General features: G+C 37.9%; 1 protein-coding gene across 15 annotated transcripts in view; it reads right to left on the bottom strand.

Annotated features, from left to right (window-relative positions):
* MAP2 (microtubule associated protein 2) overlaps positions 1-22,380 on the bottom strand; it is a 245,981-nt gene that overhangs the window by 153,542 nt on the left and 70,059 nt on the right. For 13 of the 15 annotated variants that reach the window (XM_081937821.1, XM_081937827.1, XM_081937822.1 and 10 more), the window contains exon 3: positions 17,319-17,391. The exons of 1 other annotated variant lie outside the window; for it this stretch is intronic. The gene's annotated coding sequence lies outside the window, so the exon portion shown is untranslated. The remainder of the gene's footprint in view (positions 1-17,318; positions 17,392-22,380) is intronic. One more of the 15 variants, XM_081937824.1, reaches the window with a different exon arrangement.

Raw genomic sequence — 22,380 nt, 5'->3', positions numbered from 1 at the left:
CATGGAAAATATAAAACAGATTTTTATTTTTTAAAAAGAGTGCATCATACTACAATAAGTTCAACAGTGTCTCTAGCCCTAGGCAATTTTTTTAATTACTGCAATTTCAATTACTGGTAATTTTTTTGCAGTCATTGATGAAATTTTGCTATTACTTTTAGTTGTCCCCTGTAGACAGAGCAAAGATTCACAATAGCATGCAAAATAGTTTATTTTATGATGTTTTTTCCTTTTTTTCCAGGTTTTGGTGATATGGCTTTCTAAAGGCTTTTTTGTTTTTCCATTAGAAATTTGAGAGGGAATAGAGCCATAGTTCCATTCAGGAACTAGAAATTGTGAGTTCAGCATTTTTGGTAGCCACAGATCATGACTACCAACCCCTAACTTACCTCTCAGTGCTCAAGGCTGAAACAATTAAATATTGATCAATTAATCTAGCATTATCCAATTGAAAGTAATGTCACATATCAGTTATTTTATTATCAAACTGGATGAAAATCCTGCCATTTCTGTTTGCCTTAAGAACAGTTTCTGAAATAACACCGCTGGGAGAGAACAATAATTGGTCTATTTAAATTGTTTTTAAATGTTGCACCATTTATTAAATGGTTCATAATATTGCAACATATGGGTTACAGAACATAATGCATATTTGGCAAAAAAAATGACAAGAGACTTTCACACTGAAATATCTGTGTGAAATATTCAGATTAAAACTGTGGTGTTTTAGACTTCATGTGAGCTTTGACTTATTGTCCCAAATTATGTAACTTGATTTATTTAGAGAAAATAGAAGAGGCATAAACTTTGCAGGGTAGCTACATGAGATGAAGGCTGGAAAGCCAAGAAATTTATGAACTTTATGCATAAAAATTAAACTACAAAGAAGTGGCACTCAAGCAATATTATTTGTAGTGTCACTATTTTGGTTTTCCACAGGACTCTTTTAAGTATTGCACCGATTTTCTTTTTCTCACTAATTATATTCTCCTATAATCTCTCAACCTAAGCATTCTTTCAGGTTTATCGGTACCACTCTACTGTTTATAGTTGTGCTGTTTTAACTACCTACAGCTACAATCTCAATGATGAGAGAATTATTTTTTTTAATGCAAGTAAATTCTTGCAATAAAACATTTGCATGTGCACATGGCATTGGGGGGAGAGCAAGAGAAAAGAATCTCTGCATAATTAGGATTCCATTCCACAGCTAATTTTTAAAAAATGTGTTGAGAGATTAAAAACACATCAATCAGTATGCAGATCAAGTCAGTATCAGAATTCTGCATTCAATAGAATGCTGGATTTAGTTTAAGAGATAGTCAGAAGATATAATTTAAATATATCTACCAAAACTGCAAAGGAATTGAAGATTTGAGACTGAATATACAAACCAATCTCAGCTCCATACCCCACCTGTAATAAGAATAACACACAAAGTCTGATCATATATGAGTTTTCTAAACAGAAGATACTCTGGAGAGGGAGATAACCCTGTTTGTCTACCAGCTTACATTTACCAATGCGTGATACTTAACCTTGAATGCAGTTATAAATATACACATTAATATATCAAATGTACTATGCACCAACAATTGGGATCAGAATTTCCATTGCTGAGCAAGGCAGTTAAGTGAATCATGCCTTTTTAAAATGACTTTTGCCATGACTGTTAAGGAGATCACTGCAGCTGTTGACTGAATCACATGGTCATTAAGTAAATCTAGCTCCCCCCACCTTGACACTAATTGTCGGAAGCCAGTTGGGAAGGTCACAAATGGTGATCACATGACTCCTAGGACACTGCAATTCTTTTCAATACATGCTCATTGCCAAGTACCTGAAGTCTGATTACGTGACTGCAATGATCATAGATATAAGGACCATATAAGTCACTTTTTCCAATGCTGCTGTAACATCGAATGGTTACTAAATGAATGTTTGTAAGTCAAGGAGTACTTGTACACAATATTGGAAATTGGGGGTGAAGCAGTATTGGAAGTTATAGGCATACTCTAATCCTAAACCCCAATGAAATCAGTAGTGAGAGTTCAAGGTAAAGTCCTTCTCTGAAATTTGTAGCGGTTTGCTACATAAACATTAGGCACCTTTTGCAGTAAATACATTTTCAGTAAGAATGTATAATAATGTATAATAAATATCTTTCTTAAAAAACAATGCTTGGATGTTGTCTAGGCATATACCAGATTGCTTCTAAATAGGACCCTACTGCCAATGAAAGTTATCCATCTGTAAAATAATGAGCAAGCAATTTTGGATGATTTTCCATTTCTGATAAATCTCCCTCCTCAAGATCTACTCCAAAAAGGCGTCCAAATTTTTGAAAAAAGTTGGAAAGCAGAGGGAGGAAGAAGAGCTGCTGAAAATCAACAGACACATCTATACCAGGGGTGTCCAAACTTGGCAACTTTAAGACTTGTGGACTTCAACTCCCAGAATTCCCCAGCCAGCTCTGCTGGCTGGGGAATTCTGGGAGTTGAAGTCCACAAGTCTTAAAGTTGCCAAGTTTGGACACCCCTGATCTATACCAACAGAGAATCCTAGGGATAAATACTCACACTTGGCAGAGAAGATTAACCTGTGTTGTGTGGTTGTTGTCTTTGGCAATACATAATCATAGATAAAAATAAAGTCTTCCCCTAACATTAAGAATATATTGCTTATTTCTAACTTTGATGAGCTATCTCTGCATTCACACTTGTGGTTTTTGTGCTTATTCAAAATTAATTCCAATTAAAGGTTAAAGGTTAACCTTTAGCTAAGCTGAAAGACTCAGGTCCATCTTTGTTCAAGGTCTCTTCTCAGGTATCTATTCTTTGGGAAATGCTATCAATCTAAAAGTCTCCTCTATAGTTCAGACAGTCAAATTTAGGAAGTTGATATGCAAGAAGATGATTTCTTTATCTTAATCTGAATAAGCAGATTCCTGTTAGGACTTGTAAAACATTTGAATTACTCTACAATCACCTAACTTCCTCCCTTCAATATAAATGGCTAGTAGTCTTTTAATATTAAGTGCTTTAAGAAGCATGGCAATTGTGTGGCTAAAAGATCAAAGGAGAATGGTTGGTTGAGATAAAGATCAATGCAACTTTTAGTAAAAGTGTCACTTCAGATCAAAGCACTCCATTTTTCTGAACTTAGGGAAAGGAGGTCAGTTCAGAGTTACAGGATTCCTTCAAGTTGATGTAATTGCTACAAGAGAGGCAGATGTCATTGACTCAAGGAAACTCTTGTAGGTTGGGAAGATCAAAGTACAAAAGTATGCATCCGTTAGGCCTATTGAAGTGAACTAATCTGCTCACTGAATTAAAAAAGCATGTGCTCATCCTGAACATTAAAGGCTGGATGAACTTGTTGAGTGTCTGAAAAATCCCCCATCCCATTTTCAGTTTGCAAAATAGCAAGAGACTGTAGACTGTATTGACAGTATAGACTCTTTTGGTAAACAATGACTTGGATCTCCCTTGCCAAAAATGATAATGCTTTGACACATGTACACATGGGGAGGTGTAGACTAGAATAATGGATTGTACAAATTTTAGAATCCAGAGATACATGGTAGTGTGTTTTATGTCTTTAAGTGTTTATATAGAATATTCTCAAGATGTGTCTGCTGTGGCCAAGCTGGAGTCAAAATCACCATTTCGATCGGTCCTCAAATGCTGCCTTGGTGTTTTTTGGGGTCAATTCGAGAGGCGCATGCAGGTCAGGATGAGTGCATGGGGGTGTATGAAATTCATTCTGCAGGTCAAGGAGATTGCACAGCAGTGGTGGGTTCCAGATTCCGGTGCAAAGGGGGCCTGGCATCTACCACATGAATGTGCACAGCACACACGCACATGTGCGCAGTGCGCACATGCATCCTTACCTCCTGCAATGCTCCACGACACCTCAGTGATGCTCCAGGTGCTCGACGGCACATTGCGTAGGCGTGCACATTCATGGAAACGCCGAAGAGCTCAAATACAGGTAAGGAGGGTGGGCAGGTGGGCCCTCCGGAGCACCGTACTGGAACGGTACCCAGTGCTCCCGGCAGGCACCGGTACGCCCATACCGAGGCTTACCACCTGCAACCCACCACTGTTGCACAGGGATATGGTGTGCATTCCAGGTCCACCCATTAAATTTGCTTTCTCTGCTGCATCCTCCATCTTCTGGAACAGCATCTCTGCAGAGATGAGGGCATGGCTCTGTCTCCTGAAGTTCTGGAAAGATGTTAAAACTTTGCTTTGGACCCAGGTCTGGAGTTAATGTTTGTTAGTTGATTAGGGACCCTTGTTTTGTTTTCTGGATGAATTTTAGTCTGAGCTGCTTGTTGATTTAATATCTTCAGCTGTTTTAATGTCTTTTTTTTTTAGTTCTGTGGGCCATCCAGAGTACACTGGAGTTGGATGTTCAATAAATTTAAATAAATAAGTAAATATCCATAAGCTGATCTGGCAATGTCAACAGGCTTGTTTAAGTTTTATACTACCTTTCCCACCACAAGCTTAAGACTGTATATAGATAATTCCCTTTTTCAAATTTTCCCAACAATTCTTCAAGGTAGGTGGACTGAGAAATCCCCAAACCCAAACCGCCATGACCTTCCATGCCTGAGGATAGATCTGAATCAGCACCTCCCCAGTCCATTCCTTAACCAATATACTATATCTGCTTGCTTGCTCCAAGACAGTCTTTGGAACTTGTAAAAAGAGAATTGTAATCTCCATAGCAGAACATCTTGTGATGGCTACTTCCACTTTGGGGATACCTGGTTACTATGGTTATTACTGGGGGGAGGGGTTGTAGCAGTTTTACTTTCCAGAAGAGCACATATTATGGGTGTCAATCCCAAACCCATGAGAGGAGTGAAAGATTTTAGCATGATAAATCAAATCAAACCTTTCTTACAACCTTTGGGCTAGAAAGATAAGATGATGGCACATGCCCATTTGCAAGGAATTCATACAATGTAGACACTAGGCTTAAACTGGTTTGAAAATCCATATCCCAGATATGTTGTTTAAGGTGGCTCCTGGCATTTTCAAGCCCTAATGCACAGAGACTTTCCAGGGAGAGTCCTAAGGACTGAAGTCTGCCATTAGCTTTTGTCAGCCAGGTTGATTTAAAATGGTCTCTGGAAACCAGTGGGGTCAGACCCACAGGAGAAAAAAATAAATTTCAACCAGAAATTAAGGAGATGGAGCCGTAGTTCAGCCACAGGAGGCATCTCTATCTCTCACTGTAAAATGGCATTCTCGATGCACTTTGGAACTGTGAATATTGCTCTTGTAAATTTTGACTGGATAACATCCAAAATATTAAATTGTGTAACAATGCAAATTAGAATACCATAAAGAACTGTGAGATGACCTTAGTAAGAAACACCTTGGCAGAGGCATGAATAACATCTACCCCTTTTGAATGAAAGAATCTTACGGCAGCAATGGGGCTACACTGGACTCCACTTGAATGATGAGAGAAATGCGTGGTCCAAGATAAGAAAGCCTGGAATAGCACCCCGAAATAGTTATAAGCATATACGTGCTATATTGAATGTCCTGTTAATTTGCCATTTAGGTAGTCCTCAATTTAGGGCTACAATGGCATCCAGAAATTTGGTCATAAGTCATTGTGGTTGTAACTTGAGATACCATGTGACTGAATTTAATTTTATGACAATTTGTACAACAGTTGTAAAGTGAGTCATTGTGGTCATTAAGAGAATCACGTGGTTATTAAATGAAACCAGCATACCCAATGGGTGCTTTGCCAGTAACTGGCAAAAATGTCACAAATGGTGTTACATGATCAAAGCAACTAATCATAAACGGAAGCTGGTTGTCAAGCACCTCAACTCTGATAGGGTAACATGACAAGCAGGGTGGGTTGTGGCAGTCATAACTTTGCAGACAAATTGTAAGTAGCTTTTTTAAAATTCACTGTAAGTTTGAACAGTTGTCAAGTAACCAGTTGTAAGTGTAGATAGCAGTGTTCCAATATCTCAGGGGTTGCCAGAAAGAAGAGGGAGTCAAAATATTCTCCAAGGCACCTGAGGGTAGAACAAGAAGCAATGGGTGGAAACTAATCAAGGAGAGAAGCAACTTAGAACTGAGGAGAAATTTCCTGACAGTTAGAACAATTAATCAGTGGAACAGCTTGCCTCCAGAAGTTGTGAATGCCCCAACACTGGAAGTCTTTAAGAAGATGTTGGATGTTGCCATTTGTCTGAAATGGTATAGGGTTTCCTGCCTAGGCAGGGGTTGGACTAGAAGACCTCCAAGGTCCCTTCCAACTCTGCTATTGTATTGTATTGTATTGTATTGTATTGTATTGTATTGTATTGTAGGTCAAGGACTCCTACATTGTTGTGTCATACAAACACTAACACTTTAAAGTTTTGATAATTTATTACAAGGGTGTTGGAGTTTTTTTAGGCAAAAGGAAGCCAATGTCCTCAATGTCCTTTTCGTTTGCACCTGAGAGACAAACAAAATTAACACATCGCCTGCATATTTTAAGGCTGGAATAGCACAATCTTCAAACATTGGAGAGTGATGATTAGAAGATAAGAGAGTCTGAATTATTGAATTGATGTACATATTAAAAAGTAAAGAAGCTAGAATACACCCTTGCCTTTTGGTGGAAACAACTCCAGCATGTTAAATTTCTCTGCATTTGATGTCAACTGGTGATTTGGGATTAATTAGAGCCTGCTCTGGGATTCATGCTAATGATTAATCCTGGGAGTTAGCTTATGGTACATGCTTTATGAAACAGAAATTTGATTTCTCCTTCTGCTGTCAATCTATGAATTCATAGATGTGGCAGTGATGGGGGTTGGTAAAACAATTATTGGAGATGTAGTCAATATAGTATGGAGGAAAGGTACCACCCATAAAGGCCAACACTATCAAAGGCACAATATAAGCCTTCTTTTAGGGGTATCTGTCCCTACCTAAATGCAGTCCTTCCTGTAAATTGTCTTTTTGGGGGGAAAGAGGAGGGACTGCTAGCCTGGAGTTCTGAGCAAACATCTGGGAGGCTTTGGCTATAGAAGATGAGTTGCTAGAAACAGATTAAGTCATAGTCAAGAAAATGGGGACTGAGCTCCATACAATCATTACTGATGGCTCAGTGGCCAACTTTCCCTAAGAAAAGTGTAGGGGGCTAACAGTTTCTTTGTGGTTGTTCTGGGGTTTTTTGACACGACCTATTAAGTCCTCTACTATATTGCTCTCTCCCAGTTAGTGAAGACATGGTTGTTGCTCTCTATAGAAAATAATATCAATGCACAATTGGTATACCTATAGAGTAAGACTTAGCGACCACATTTATTTATTTATTTTATAATTTCAGTTCTGAGGCTGCCTCCAAATGACACTGGGCAATTGTCAGATACTAAGCAAGAAGAGAACATCACAGCCTGCTAGTACCATCTCCTGACAATGAAGCATCATTTCTACCACTTTTTTAAAAATGTAGAGAGAAAGATAAAGAATATTAGTAGTAGCAATAGTAGTAATAGTAGCAAAATGAAATTAGGAAGAGCCAGCTAGGTATATTTAAGAATAGAGAAAGATCTCATTGTGACTGTTGTATGAATCAAAAAGGAACTGGGAGGGACAGTGAGGGACACAGGACTAGTGTTTAGATCAATATAGGATTCCGCAACAGTGCAAAATCTATATTCTTTCTTTCTATGTTCTTTCCCACTCCCCCATATTTTTTTAGCGTTGGGATGCCCCTGTGCTAACCATGGACTTCTCCCTTATGAATAATGACTCTTCCAGTCTAGTAATTCTATTCCTGTTTTCATTTTGTGTGAGATATATGCTGGCAAAGTATTAGATTTCAAAAGACAAGTGTTCCAATGAGTGTTCAATTCTGCCCTAACTGAACATTTCAATCAAGCCTAAGACAGAAAATACAGTTAAGGAGCTGCACTATCCCTCTATCTCTCCTTGAACAAAGTGAGATTGTCCATAATCCAATCTCTTTCAAAGCATGCACAGAGACGCCATTTAGCCTGCTGGTATTCATCACTTGACAAAATTAGTCCAACATAGTTTGAAAGGAAACAAGTAACATTTTTAGAAGTATGGATCAAAAGAGTAACTAAATACTGTGTTTCCCCCAAAATAAGAAGGTCTTATTTTCTTTTGCTCCACGAAATATGGCCTTGGGCTTATTATAGAGGGAGGGCTTATTGTTTTGGGGTTGCCATGCAACTTCTCCCTTGCGAACTGGCTCCCGAAGAGCAGGGCATAGCCTCAGGGGCAAAGCAACCATGAGGTGACCATGCTCACAAGCAGCCACCCGGCAAACCCCCTCTCCATCCGAGCAGAGTGCCATTCACTGATCTAGGGGGTATCCCTAAGGCACCAAGCCACATGGCGCTCTGCCCACCCCCCAACTCCCGTGGCTTGGCCCATACGGGAGCGCATGGAGCTCTGTCCGGCTGGAGAAGGGGGTTGCATGAGTGCCTGCCGCGCTCCGAGCATAACTTCTTCTCCAGCTTCCAAACTCGAAAACTCGGCTGCCAAGTCTTCCAGCAGCGGCTGCTCTAGGAGTGCTCTATGGTTGTGGGCCGGCTGCCGGACAGAGAGTCTTCCGGGCAGAGAGTCTTCCAGCCCGGCAGAGCTCCATGCACTGACCTAGGGGGTATCCTGAATGTGCCAAGCCATGGGAGCTGGGGGGCGGGCAGAACGCCACGTGACTTGGCACCTTAGGGATACTGCCTAGGTCAGTGAATGGCACTCTGCCCAGTTGGAGAGGAGGTTTGTCGGGCAGCTGCTTGTAAGCATGGTCACCTCATGGTTGCTTTGCCCCTGAGGCTATGCCGGCTCTTCGGGAGCCAGTTCGCAAGGGAGAAGCTGCCCGGCAACCCCAAAACAATAAGTCCTCCCTCTATAATAAGCCCAAGGCCATATTTCGTCGGGCAAAAGAAAATAAGATCCTGTCTTATTTTCGGGAAAACACGGTATTTAGTTGTTCTTTTGGTCCATACTTCTAAAAATGTTACTTGTTTCCTTTCAAATTATGTTGGACTAATTTTGTCAAGTAATGAATACCAGCAAGCTAAATGGCGTCTCTGCGCATGCTTTGAAAGAGATTGGATTATGGACAATTTCACTGTGTTCAAGGAGAGGGGGTTTGCCAGGCGGCTGCTCCTGAGTGTGGTCACCTCATGGTTGCTTTGCCCCTGAGGCTATGCCCGGCTCTTCAGGAGCCAGTTCGCAAGGGAGCAGCCACCCAGCAAGTCCTCCCTCCAACCAGGTAGAACGCCACTCCCCAATCTAGCGGTATCCCAAAGGCGCCAAGCAATGTGAGCTCCTTTCCCCCCGGCTCCCGTGGCTTGGCGCCTTCAGGATACCGCTAGGTCAGTGAGCGGTGCTCTGCCTGGCCAAAGGGGTGTGTGTGTCCAGGGGGCTTATTTTCAGGGGTGGGCTTATATTTTTGCCCATGCAAAAAATGTGGCAGGGCATTAGTTTCAGGACAGGTTGTATTTTCGGGAAAACACAGTACTACATGGGGAGCTATACTGCATGAGTCATTGGCACAGTGGAAAAAGGAGATGAACCAAAGATACTTAATAGAAAATGCAAGCTCCCCCACCCCACAAAATAGATCAAAGTTTGTGCATAACTATGAAACTTGCACTAATCTCTAAGCAATGATTTTGAAAGTTCTTACCATTCTGTTAGAGAAATTGGATTTTTAGCTTCCTCCCCACCCTTCCCAATTGCTCCTTAAAAGTAAACTTTATGAGATAATATATTTATCATTTCATCTATATAGTATATGTTATTTTCCAATTTAATTTGCCAGAAAAGACTAGACTGGACAAAGATTCAATTTTATCCCTCCAATCCTAACTACAAAATTTCAACTTGATGATTCAGGATTATTCTTGTAAGCAATGCACAGAACGAACACTAAAGACACAGAAATTATCTTTTGAGAGCCATCTACAAATCAAATATTAGACTTAGGTAAATATTGCTTTTAGGGTGCATTTCCAAATTGGAATATATGAACGCACAGCGGGGAACAATTCCAATTATTGTTTATATAATAGGTTTTAACATTCACCTTTAAATAAAGAGAACCAAGGGAATTGAAATAAATTAACATTCAGTGAAATCCAGCACAATTGCATCTCACTTGTAAGCCTACTTTGGCATCAAGAGTCAGAAAAGGCTTCTTCTTATGTGCTGGATGAAGAATCGTATTGTTTTGTGAAGTAGCTTCATAAGGAAGAACTCTTCAGAGCTCTCTGACAGGTAAACTGAAAGTTTAAGTTATCTGAACTATGCAACTCTGCTTATAGCATTATGTAGCCTCCAAATCACAGTGCATATAACACCATAAGCTGTTTTCCAGCAGGACGCTTCAGAGGTTCAGTGGAGCAAAGTACTTCTTGATGCTTGTCCTCAGAGATTGATGCCAGGAAAGATGCCAGTTTATACCCCACAGATAAAAGGAAGCTGCTTCCAGAAAGAAGCTAAGGCATGAAGTCCCTGCTTGCCTATACAATAGGTCACCCACCCAATCAATGACTACATGAGGGGGTCAGAAAATTGGTCAACTGTTCTTGGTAGTAAAAATAGTCCAGTGTTCCTACCTTTAGATTTTTAAAAATGAGCATTCTAATGGTTTACAGCGCCAAGAACCCAAGAACTTCCTGAAATTATATGTCTATTATCTAGAAAAAGTATTCTGCATCCATTACTTGGTCGCCTATGATAAATTTTGAATTTATACAGCAATATAGGCTCTGTTTTTGAGGACTTTATGAAAGCATCCATGCAGTTTTCCTCTTGCTAGATATATTTCAAGTTCCTAGTCTGCTTAGCAATACTAATATTCACTTGAAGTCTGTTGTCCAAGTACTAACCCAGCTTAATCCTGCTTAACTTTCATATGCAGACAAGGCTAACATAATTCACCATAATGAACTACTGATTCCAAAGCTTGGTTCTGAACATGGTATAACGAGATTTAAGCAAAGTCCTTTTGGTACCCAGTGGAAGCCACCAGTATGTAAGATCAGAAGTGAATGATTGCAGTGGCCAAGAAGGGAATCTCAAGTTTGCTGAGAGTCTCTAATTCCATGGCTTTAATAACAGGGTAAGCATCTCCCCGGATATCTTATCTTTCTCTGCAACATATCTCTGGTAGGTTTTAAAGCAAAGCTTGAGGATTTGCTTTTAAATCCATGACTAATGAAACTGGAAGAGCAGAGACTAATTTGTATCCACAATATTTTTCTTCCAGTCTGTAAGAGAAATTCTGGAAGTGGCAGTTCACATTTTCTGAAACAGATGATTTTTCATTTCTCCACATTTATTCTGCCTTAAGAGAAATATACCTCTATCTTCATAGGTGGGCTGCTCTTGTTTTGCCCCGGATCAGCCGAACCGGTAGTAGCGGTGGCAGGAGACACACATGCGTGAACACGAACGAACTAGTAGCGCCGGGATTTGAAACCCACCTCTGTCTATCTTTCCATGTGTATTGAAGATAGGTACTTCTATCTTCAATACACATACCTACACGATGTTAAATCTATAAGAAATAAGCAATACACAGGTTTTAAACAACATAGCAAGGCCTCTTGTTTTTTTATAAAATGTAAGTCTACATCTAGATGTTTCTAAAATAAAATACTTTTTTAAAGAAAAGAGAGAATGAATGTTTAAGATAATTCCTTAAATGTTTAGTGTGGAGTTTCTCTCTCCTGCTTGTATGTACCTGCACATACTTACATACTTATTTGCCATCAACTATATGTCTCTTTAATCCAAACATGACTGTCTGCGGTTTCCAAAATGCAAACATTCAAATATAAAAGCAGGATAAATAATACTTGCATGACAAAGCAAAAAGGAGATGCCCCCCAAATCTCACATCTGTTCTCAAAGCTCTGTGGAATCATCAGTTTTAATGGCATTCCAAATCACCAAAGGGATGAGAACTTTACAAGGCTCTTCTCTTAAACACATTCATCATATTGACAGCTAGTGAAGATTTAAAAAAAACAACAGCCAAGCCGTGTTACTTGTGCCAGTAGTATTATTTGCTTTATTATGACAGACTAGCATAGCTAGCCCTCTGGGAAAAGAAAAGGCAGAAAAACCTTGACAGTAAATATGCTGGCCTCCAGAAAACAGTGTGTCACTGAAGTAGCAAAAGCAGAAGAACATACAGTAATTTGCAAAGCAGCCCTTGTTATTTCACATTATACAAGTATAAAGGTATTTTAAAACCAACTCCTGAATCGTTCTCCCCAAATCCAGCTGACTCCAGGGGAAGTGCTTATTTATTTATTTATTTTATTAAATTTAGATACTAACCATCTCACCCCATAGAATAATGTTAATCTGAATCAGAGGTCATCATGTACTGGGTCTTCTAATCTCATGCTGCCACTTTTCAAACGTTAATGTACACATAATTCCAAGAAAAAAATGAGTTTTTTCTATTTTATTATTATTATTATTATTATTATTATTATTATTATTATTATTATTATTATTATTATTATTATTATTATTATTATTATTATTATTAAATTGTATCACAGTGGCCAGTTGTTTCGCCGGATTTGGCATTGATTACTAGTCGGGCCCCACCCAGGGGCCTAGGACGTCGTAACGTATTTTCGTAATATACGTGCAGATCCAAACAGTGCAGCTTTTTGCATTTGACTGATGGTGATTTTGTCAAGTTTTAACTGTTTTAAATGTAATTCCAGTGCTTTTGGAATAGCACCCAGTGTGCTGATTACCACTGGAATTACCACTGCTGGTTTGTGCCATAATCGTTGAATTTCAATTTTTAGGTCCTGGTATTTCACGATTTTTTCATGTTCCTTTCCGTCGACTCTGCTATCACCTGGTATTGCGATGTCCATGATTGTAACCTTATTTTTCTCAACCAGTGTGATGTCTGGTGTGTTATGCGCCAGTATTTTGTCTGTTTGTATACGAAAATCCCATAGGATCTTGACCATCTGATTTTTGGTGACTTTTTCAGGCTTATATTCCCACCAGTTTGTTGTTGTTTTAATATTATAATTTTTGCACAAATTCCAGTGGATCATTTGTACTACTGAATTGTGCCGCAATTTATAATCAGTCTGCGCGATTTTTTTACAGTAGCTGAGTATGTGGTCAACAGTTTCATCAACTTCTTTGCAGAGTCTGCATTTGGCATCATCAGAGGATTTTTCGATTTTGGCCTTAATGGCATTTGTTCGGCTAGCTTGTTCTTGCGCAGCCAAGATTAGTGACTCTGTTTCTTTCTTCAATGTACCTGTTGTTAACCATAACCAAGTTTTTTCACTGTCCACTTTATCTTTTATTTTTTCCAGAAATTGACCATGCAATGCTTTGTTCTGCCAACTCTCCATTCTTGATTTTATCACATCTTTTCTGTATTCTTGTTTTGTCTATTGAGCCTTCAGTAGATTTTTGTTCTTTACTTCTATTAATAGATGTTCTTGACTTTCTTTTTAATAATCAGCCAGTGCATGTTTTTCTTCTTCAACTATTTGCTTCACTTGTAATAATCCTCTGCCACCTGATTTTCGGGGCAGGTATAATCTATCAGTGTCACCGCGTGGATGTAAACTGTAGTGCATTGTCATTAGTTTCCTGGTTTTTCGGTCCAAAATGTCCAAATCAGCTTGTGTCCAGTTAACTATACCAGCTGTGTATCTTATAACTGGTATTGCCCAGGTATTTATGGCCTTGGTTGTATTTCCACCATTTAATTTAGATTTCAAAATTTTCCTAACTCTGTTGGTGTACTCTCTCCTGACAATAGTTTTTACTTCTCCATGGTTGATGTTATCCAACTGCAGAATGCCTAAGTATTTGTAGGCTTCATTTTCGTTGCATTTAATTAGTTGGCCATTGGGCATTTCAATTCCCTCACACGCAGTGATTTTGCCCCTTTTTATGGATACATTGGCACATTTTTCCATGCCAAACTGCATTGAAATATCAGTGCTGAATACTCGGACTGTGTTTGTCAGTGATTGGAGTTTCAAATCATCCATATATAATAAATGCGAATTTTTTTCAGCTTCTTTGGCTGTTTGGTAGCCTAATTTCATTTTTTATAAAATTACTGATGGCGGGATTCTCGCGATGATGAAGAGAAGAGGTGAAAGTGAATCACCCTGGAAAATTCCTCACTTGCTATTAACCATTCCGTAGTTCTCATTCCCTACTGCCAACTCAGTTCTCCATTGTTTCATCGCCTTTTCAGTGAAGGATGTAATGTTTTTGCTAATGCCAGTTGTTTCTAAGCATTTTATGATCCAACTATGTGGCAATGAGTCGAATTATTTATTATTATTGTTGTTGTTGTTGTTGTTGTTGTTAATAATAATAATAATAATAATAATAATAATAATAATAATAATAATAATAATAATAATAATAATCTTCAATTCAATTCACAGTCTGGGACTGGTAAAAACCTAACAGTTCAAGTCATTTGAATATACAGGCAGTTCCGAGTAAGGTGGGTGATTTTTCTTTTGCAAAGTCAGGATATTCAGATCTAATAAGTTCAAAACGTCCATGTATCTAGGCAACCCTTTGGGTATTGCTCCAAGGGCTCCTATTACTTTTGGTACTATTCCTTCCTCCATAATTACTCAATTTCAATTTGCAATTCACAATATTTTGGGGTTTTTTTTCTAGCGGTTTCTCCTCAATTTGTGCATCACCTGCTATTGCAATATCAATGAACCAAACTTTTTTCTTTTCCTCAACAGTAATGTCAGATACGTTGTAGGCCAACTATCTGTCTGTTTGGATCCAAAAGTGCCCCAGGATCTTGTTTCCCTTGTTCATCTCTTTCAGCAGTGGCTCTTTTGCTTTTTTTATGAGGTCATTTAAGCCACATCTTTCTTCTTCAATAATTTATTTCGCCTGTAAGAGTCCTCTTCCATCCTGAGATATAGGCAAGTACGCTCAATTAATATGATTTTTTGGGGTGCAGATCATGGTGCATTGACATTAGTTTTCTTGTCTTTTGATCCAAGTTATCATGTTCTAGCTGAGACCCATCAATTATTACAGCTAAGTATTATATTACAGACACTGCCCAGGAGTTAATTGGCTTTATCATATTTTGTCCAACCAGCTTTAATCTCAATATTCTCTGGACTCACTTTATGTATTTTGTTGAAGTAGCTTCCTTGACTTGGTTGTGTAACAGGCCAGAACCTTCCAAAACTCTTAAGTACTTGTACCCTTCTTCTGATGTTACTGCTTTTATCACCTCTACATTATCAAGTTCAAATCCATCATCTTCAATTATTTTTCTTGCCTTAACAGCAATTGTTGCACATTTGTCAATGCCAAATTGCATTTCAATGTTTCTGCTAAACTCCTCAGTGCATTTCAGTAGTGAGCTCAATTCAGCTTTTGTTTTTCCATGTAGAGCAAATGGGAAAGTTTCAACCCTTTTTAAGCATAGCTACAGTTCGTTTTGTTCAAAGTGGTGGCACAGTGGTTAGAATGCAGTACTGCAGGCTACTTCTGCTGACTGCTAGCAATTTGGCAGTTCAAATCTCACCAGCTGAAGGTTGACTCAGCTTGACATCCTTCAGAGGTGGGTAAAATAGGGACCCAGATTGTTGGGGGTAATATGCTGACTCTGTAAACCACTTAGAGTGGTCTGTAAAGCACTGTGAAGCGATATATGTCTAAGTGCTATTGTTAGTGGCGCCATCAAAAGTACATATAACAGAGGTGACAGTGAGTCTCCTTGAAAGGTTACTTTCTCAGTTTCTGGTGTTTCTAAAACCTGATTCATCTGGTTTGCTAATCTTGCATGAAAACTTGTTAGTTATTTCAATCAGAATCCTTGCAACCCTAAACCAGGGACATTCCAATTCTTGATCTTCTTTGCTTGTTTTTGCACCATTTCTGTTGTTGTTGTTGTTGTTGTTGCTGCTGCTGCTGCTGCTGCTGCTGCTGCTGTTGCACTATTGTTGCCAAAAAGTGTCACCTTAAGTCTGTTTATGGCTAGGACCTTCATACTCATAGAATAGGGAGTATTACAGATGTTATTCATTTCTTTTCCATGTTACCCAAATTCAAACATGGCTTGGTTGTCAAGTATAAAGACAGGCTTGCCTTGATTAATTGACAACTGTACCATAGTCTCTGTTATGCATCTAAGAAGCAGATACTCAAAAGCATGAATGAAGTTAATTTAACGAAATAGTGGAATAAGTTCCTGAAATGCATTATTACCGGATGTAAAAATTGTCAGTCTGAAGTGGTCTCAGATAAGCTATTATTTTTAAACTATGTAACATTAGATAGAATGTGCTGAAAATAATAAGAAGAGTAGAAAAGAGCTGTGATTCTTTTGTTCTACTACTTCATACAATTGTGTCCGTATATACACACATGCTAATCATAACTGTTTGATTTATTATTATTACATTGAGTGAAGAGAAATACTTTATATGATTTAATGTTAAAGTTACACAGAAAGATGAACCTGAAGTTTGGCAACTCTGCTCAACACGACTCTTGAGAAACTAATATAGCAATACATAAGTTGATCTCCTAATTCTCCCATGGACTAAGCGTGAGGTGAACAACTAGTTTTATTACAATATTTTAAGCATAAACAATTAGTATTATAAAATTTCAAATGCAGGAATTTGCCTTTATGCATTTGTTACAGTAAATGCTATTATTTCAGCCTCCCTGCATTTGCTTGGCTTTGTTGGTTGCAGTGTGTGTTATGCTAAGCAATTATTTATGCATTAAGAGTGTTGTGGAGAAAGAGAGTTTCACTTGCATAATGTGTCTAAATATCCATGCACATATCTATGCATTTAACAGAGATTCTAATTTGATAAGCCTCAGTTAACAGATGTTACCTCGGGCAAAGCATATGTGCACAATTTTCACACCTTACAATACAGTACTTTTCTCTTGGGTCCCTTACTCTAACATATTAGAACATACTGTGTATGTTAATGGGTAACCATTCAAATCTATGACTCTTTATTACAGAACTACAAAAGCCAAAATTTCAATTCTAGTGAAAATGTCTTACAGTCTTGATCGTAGAAATAACTAAATTTTCTCCAGTCATCATTTTCATAACTTCAGGGCTACAGTAATGATCTGCCACTGAATCTTGTTCCAGAATTCTAGGTATAATTGAAACCTGAAATGCCTAATAAATATTAATATGTTCATGCCATCGTACCCATATTGAGAATGACTGTGTAGTGCAAATCAGGCCCCAAGGGAATTGCTTACCCTTTCAATAGGTTGGTATCAGAAACTGAGGTGATTCCAGGACGCACTCCACCTAAAACTCTCTCAGGGCTGGCTGGGGAAAAGAAATAGACAAAAGTTGAGGTCCCTTTTGATAAAATTTGATAATAATATCCATAGTTGTTCTTGCAATGCATTCAAACATAAATAAATTAGATAATTATATATATATATATGCAAGTCTTGGCATATTCGGGTCTTTTCACATGTGAGATTGACAGTATCTTGGCGATGTTTCGGGGGAAAAAAGGGGTGATTTAATAATTGGTCTAAATTAAAACTTATAGCAAAGATTTATATTTTTTACATTATATACACTATATATTTACATTATATTTTTATATATGAACTGAACCAGTAATGGTTTGGCGGCCTGGGTCACTGGAACCAGCAGTGACCCAGGCCTACCACGCCCCTGAACTGGTTCTCCAGGCAGTGACATAGGTGCCACCATCTTGTTTCTTGCTTCTGCGCATGTGCAGAGCAATTTTTATAGTGAAGCGCCCACAAGTAAACTGGCAGTAGTGACTGCCAGAACCCACCCCTGGTATGTATGTATACACACACACTTTTTAATTTAATTTAATTAAACTTTTATTAAAACTAATACTATCGAATATAAAGGAAGAAAACAGAAAAACTGAAAGAAAGAGGAAGAAAAGAAATGAAAGAAATATAGAAAACAAAGAAAAAGGTTTCTAGTGACCAATAAATGTAGACAATGTCTTTTCTCTAATCCAAGAAGTTAATTTATTCATCTCAGCTAGATCTATCAATTTCACCAACCATCCCTCCATAGTATTAAACCTTTCATTTTTTTGTATATAATAATCTCACTGTAATTATCATATACTGAAATAATCTTCCATGCCTTTTTGCTAACTGTTTATCCATTAGCCCTTAAAGGGAATATTCTGACATCAATTAAATTATTAATGTTTAAAATCCTCTACATCGATGTATGTGTGTGAATCCATTTTTTAGCTTTTACATGTCACCAAGTATGATAAGATGTCCCTTCAAGTTGTCCACATTTTCAATAAATATTTGAAATACTTTCTAGATACTTGCTCTGTCATATTATACCAACACTTTATATTATAAATAAATGTTACATGCTTCATTGTATAAAAAGTCTTTAAAATCATAACACAATATAAATTTCAACTCTTTTAATCACATATTACCCATTGATCCCTTCGCATAACATTAACACCCATTCCATGGGTTATCAGTCATTAGTTGAAGATATATACAAAGGTTGAGGATTTATATACAATACAACTCATTTTTTTTCAATTTTGCTGAAATAAATTCTATATTTTCTGACTTAAATATTTTACATTTTTCCTAATAAGTGTTTCTTGTTTTAAAAAAATCACATCTTGTTTTAACTTTTCCAAATAATGATTCTTTTCCCATTTTCAGGAACATTTACTCTATTTATATTCCTTGTTAAGCATTTATAATCCATGCCATAGTTAGGCTGAGATTTTAGCAAAAGTCCATTTTGCAAAATGTATATTAGTACTATAAACCTTATCAATCTCTGCAAATCAATTGTCTTTCTCCCAATCCAAAAAATTAAACAGACAATGAAGAACTTTAGTCTAATATGTTCTCCATGTTGTTCTGAAAATGTTGTAAATCTTCAACAAAGTTCTTTTTCTCTCAGTTCCAATAATCCCAATTATCCAAATCTTTTTCCATTTCTCTAATTATACTTTTTTAGTTTCCAAAGCTTCTACTTTCTCAATACAGTAATTTATTTTAAGCCTGTAGCCAACAGACCTACAATTTACAGATTCTTCAATCTTCTTAATCACTTTTCTCATTATTATTATTTATTTCAGCAAATCCTTTTCCACTTCCTTTTTAACCACTGTAGTCATCTTTTTGCCAAATTCTTCAAACATTTTCTCCAATAACTCTGGTGAAATCCTCGAACCGTACCCTTAAATTGTTCTAATGAGTTCTAATGAGACCCTGAATCTTTCTTCTAATTTAGCAGTTTTTCTTGTGATTGCCATTGTGCTAAACTGAAAGTGTGTGGATTACTTGGTGAATGTAAAAGGCAAGGTACTCCTTTTTCCTCTTTTCCTATCTCTATCTTTAGCATTTCAATCCCAATTAGCTCTCTGTAGTTACAGTTCTCACAGTTTAGCTCATATCTTGTTTTGTAAAATCCACCAATTATCTCCTGTCCTTAATAATAAGCAATCAGCATTCCCAAGAAGGTCCAATCTGTTAGTCTAATTACTACTGCTATTTTCAAAGGGACTTTCATCAAGAAAAAAAATCTTCTGTTCTTAAAAAAATCATTGCCCCTTTATCCCCTTTATTTCTTGGATCTTTCTCATTAAGCATTTTGCTTTTAAATTAAAATCCTTTAAAAGAGTCATTTTTTCTTTCCTTTCTTAATTTCAAAAAGAACACACTCACAAAGAAACTTTGATCTTCATTGCCATATGGAATATCTCTCTTAAGTAATAAGTCCAAAGGTGATTAAGAAAGTAAGGCTTTTGCTGGCCAAATGTCCCTTAAGACTTTGCAGCAGTTCAACTGTAAATCTTCAACTTTCCATTGACCACAAGAAACTCAATTCCTGTGGTTTCCTTGGGAGGAGAAGCAACAATCCCAAGGAGCAAATGGGTAAATTCCTAACCATCTATCATTCCTCTGAAGAGATTTTTGTCACCCAGAACTGGCCAGCAATTTCAGGGCAGTGCTGTCCCTGCTCCTGGAGTTGCTTATAGGATATCTAACACACCATCAGTCCTCACCCTGAAGTCTGGGTTCCAAATTTCGAATGATACATTTTCTATAGCACCTTTACACATATTTACGCTAGTAGGCAGGTTAGTAAACTTTATTACAATGTAAGACTAGACAAGTATGAATTGTACATAAAGTGCTCCATAGATCATGAAGATATCAATGTATTTATTTGTTTGTTTGTTTGTTTGTATGTTTATGCATTAGATTCGTGTGCTGCTCATCTCAATTAAAAGAGGTTAAAAGGCTTAAAAAGAAAACGAGAGGAGAAAATGAAATGTTAACAGATAATAATTTGCTGTCTTACTGCAATAGAATTGAGGTAGCATTTGACTATATTAAGGGTAATAGTGATCATGTGATCAGTTAGGAAGTAGGAGAGGTACTAATGATTGTATCTTCCTGGGAGATCTTTCATGAGAGGCCAAATTAATATATCACACAAATTGAAATAGAAATTACAGGGCAATGGGACATGTGCTGTAGTGTGGGAATCATGGGGAAGTGTCATTTGCAGGAGGGAATCTTCAGGTATTTACAAAGTATGACCACTAGAGGGAGTCCACAGAATCTAGCCAGAGCAAATGCTCTGTAATGTATTTGGTTTATTAAGGATTGGCTATTAAGGACTGGCAATAATCTGGTGGATTGGTAGCAAAACAAAGTCTCTAAGACTTAGCTTTCCTTGTTGCTAAATTAATATTTTGCTAAACTTTACCTTTATACCAGTAGTATTTTCAATTTCAGAGATATCTGAATTACTAGAATTACCAAATCCTGAGAGACTAAAAAAATCCCACAATTATTTTTAATAAATATTTTTCATAAATTACAGATAGTCCTCAATTTGCAACAATTTGTTTAGTGACTGTTAAGTTACAACAGCACTGAAAAATGTGATTTATGACCATTTTTCACACTGTTGCAGCATCCTCATGGTCACAGGACCAAAATTCAGATGGTTGGCAACTGGTTCATACTTATGACCGTTGCTGTGTCCCAAGGTTATGTGATCACCTTTTGTGACTTTGTGACAAGCAAAGTCAATGGGGAAACCAGGTTCACTTAACAACTGAGTTATTAGTTATAGTGTAGTAAATGCTACAATGAAACTGAGGGCTGGCCTACAAAAATAGATTCTCCACAACCTTATTAAGAGATATCCTCTTCAACTTTGGAAAGATAAATTTATGGCCCTAATTATTCAGTGAACTGAAGAAGTGTTATTGCTTGCAACTAGTGAACAATCATAATAAAATGTGGTTATCTTTTATTAAAACTTTTCAGTAAAACTCTGAATACATACAGTATATACCCTTATGAGATGCCTTATATATTTCTTTTCTTTTTTCTGTTTCTTCTTTTGATCAAATAAAAGTAAAAGATAATTTAAAATAATTGATATCCTATTTTTAAAAATGCAGTATTTATCTGTAACTTGTCATTATCTTTAACTTTCAGCAAAATATAAAGATTTTTTGGTGGGTAGAGAACTTTATATTAATAAAGCTCTAGAGCATGGGTGTCAAACTCATGTCATTTTGCCATCATGTGACATTTCGTGATATTTTTCCCTTCATGGAGCCTGGGAGGCACGGTCTGCAAGTGACACATCCAGTCCCCAGGCCATCAGTTGACATCAATGTTCCCTCTAAGCTGTGCGGCTGTGCAGCCATGCGGTCGTGCACATGACAAGAAAATGCCACGCAGCAGTTTCCAACTGCCGTGCAGTGATTTTTGACATCGCCTCTTGCACGGGTTCTCCCTTTTGCACATCTCCTTCTCCCTCTCGCAATCCCAATCCTCTTCTCCCTAAAGAGCACCCCAAAAACCTAAAACACTCCATGGAGGCACGTTGGGACCGGGGCAGCTTTCAGGGGCGGCTGGGGGGAGAGAGAGCTGATCTGGTACCCGATTTGCCCACCCACACACCCAGACCTGCAAAGGAACTCGGGTCGCCTATGTTACGTCTGCAAGTCGAGAAAGGCAAGCCATCTATCCATCCAGCAGGAGTCCCCCAGATGTGTGGGGGCTGCCCCTCGCATAGCAGCCATCTGCTGCAGCGAGGAAGAATCAGCCATGTACACTATTTCCCCTTTGGGGACTAGGTAGGACTAGCAGAATATGTGTCTATAAAGTTTAAACTTTAAAAAAAACAATAAAGGAGGGCATTTGAAAAAAAGTGGGATGATTGCCTTGAAATAATAGGGTTGCCTGGAGGTTTGGAAACTGGTGAAGTGAGGTGGAAGGAAAGGATGCATCCGCAAAG

Source organism: Natrix helvetica (assembly GCF_964273705.1).
Source record: "Natrix helvetica genome assembly, chromosome: 1".
Classification (NCBI taxonomy): domain Eukaryota; kingdom Metazoa; phylum Chordata; class Lepidosauria; order Squamata; family Natricidae; genus Natrix; species Natrix helvetica.
The sequence above is the reverse complement of the archived record's forward strand: the minus strand, read 5'-3'. Positions and strand labels throughout refer to the sequence as shown.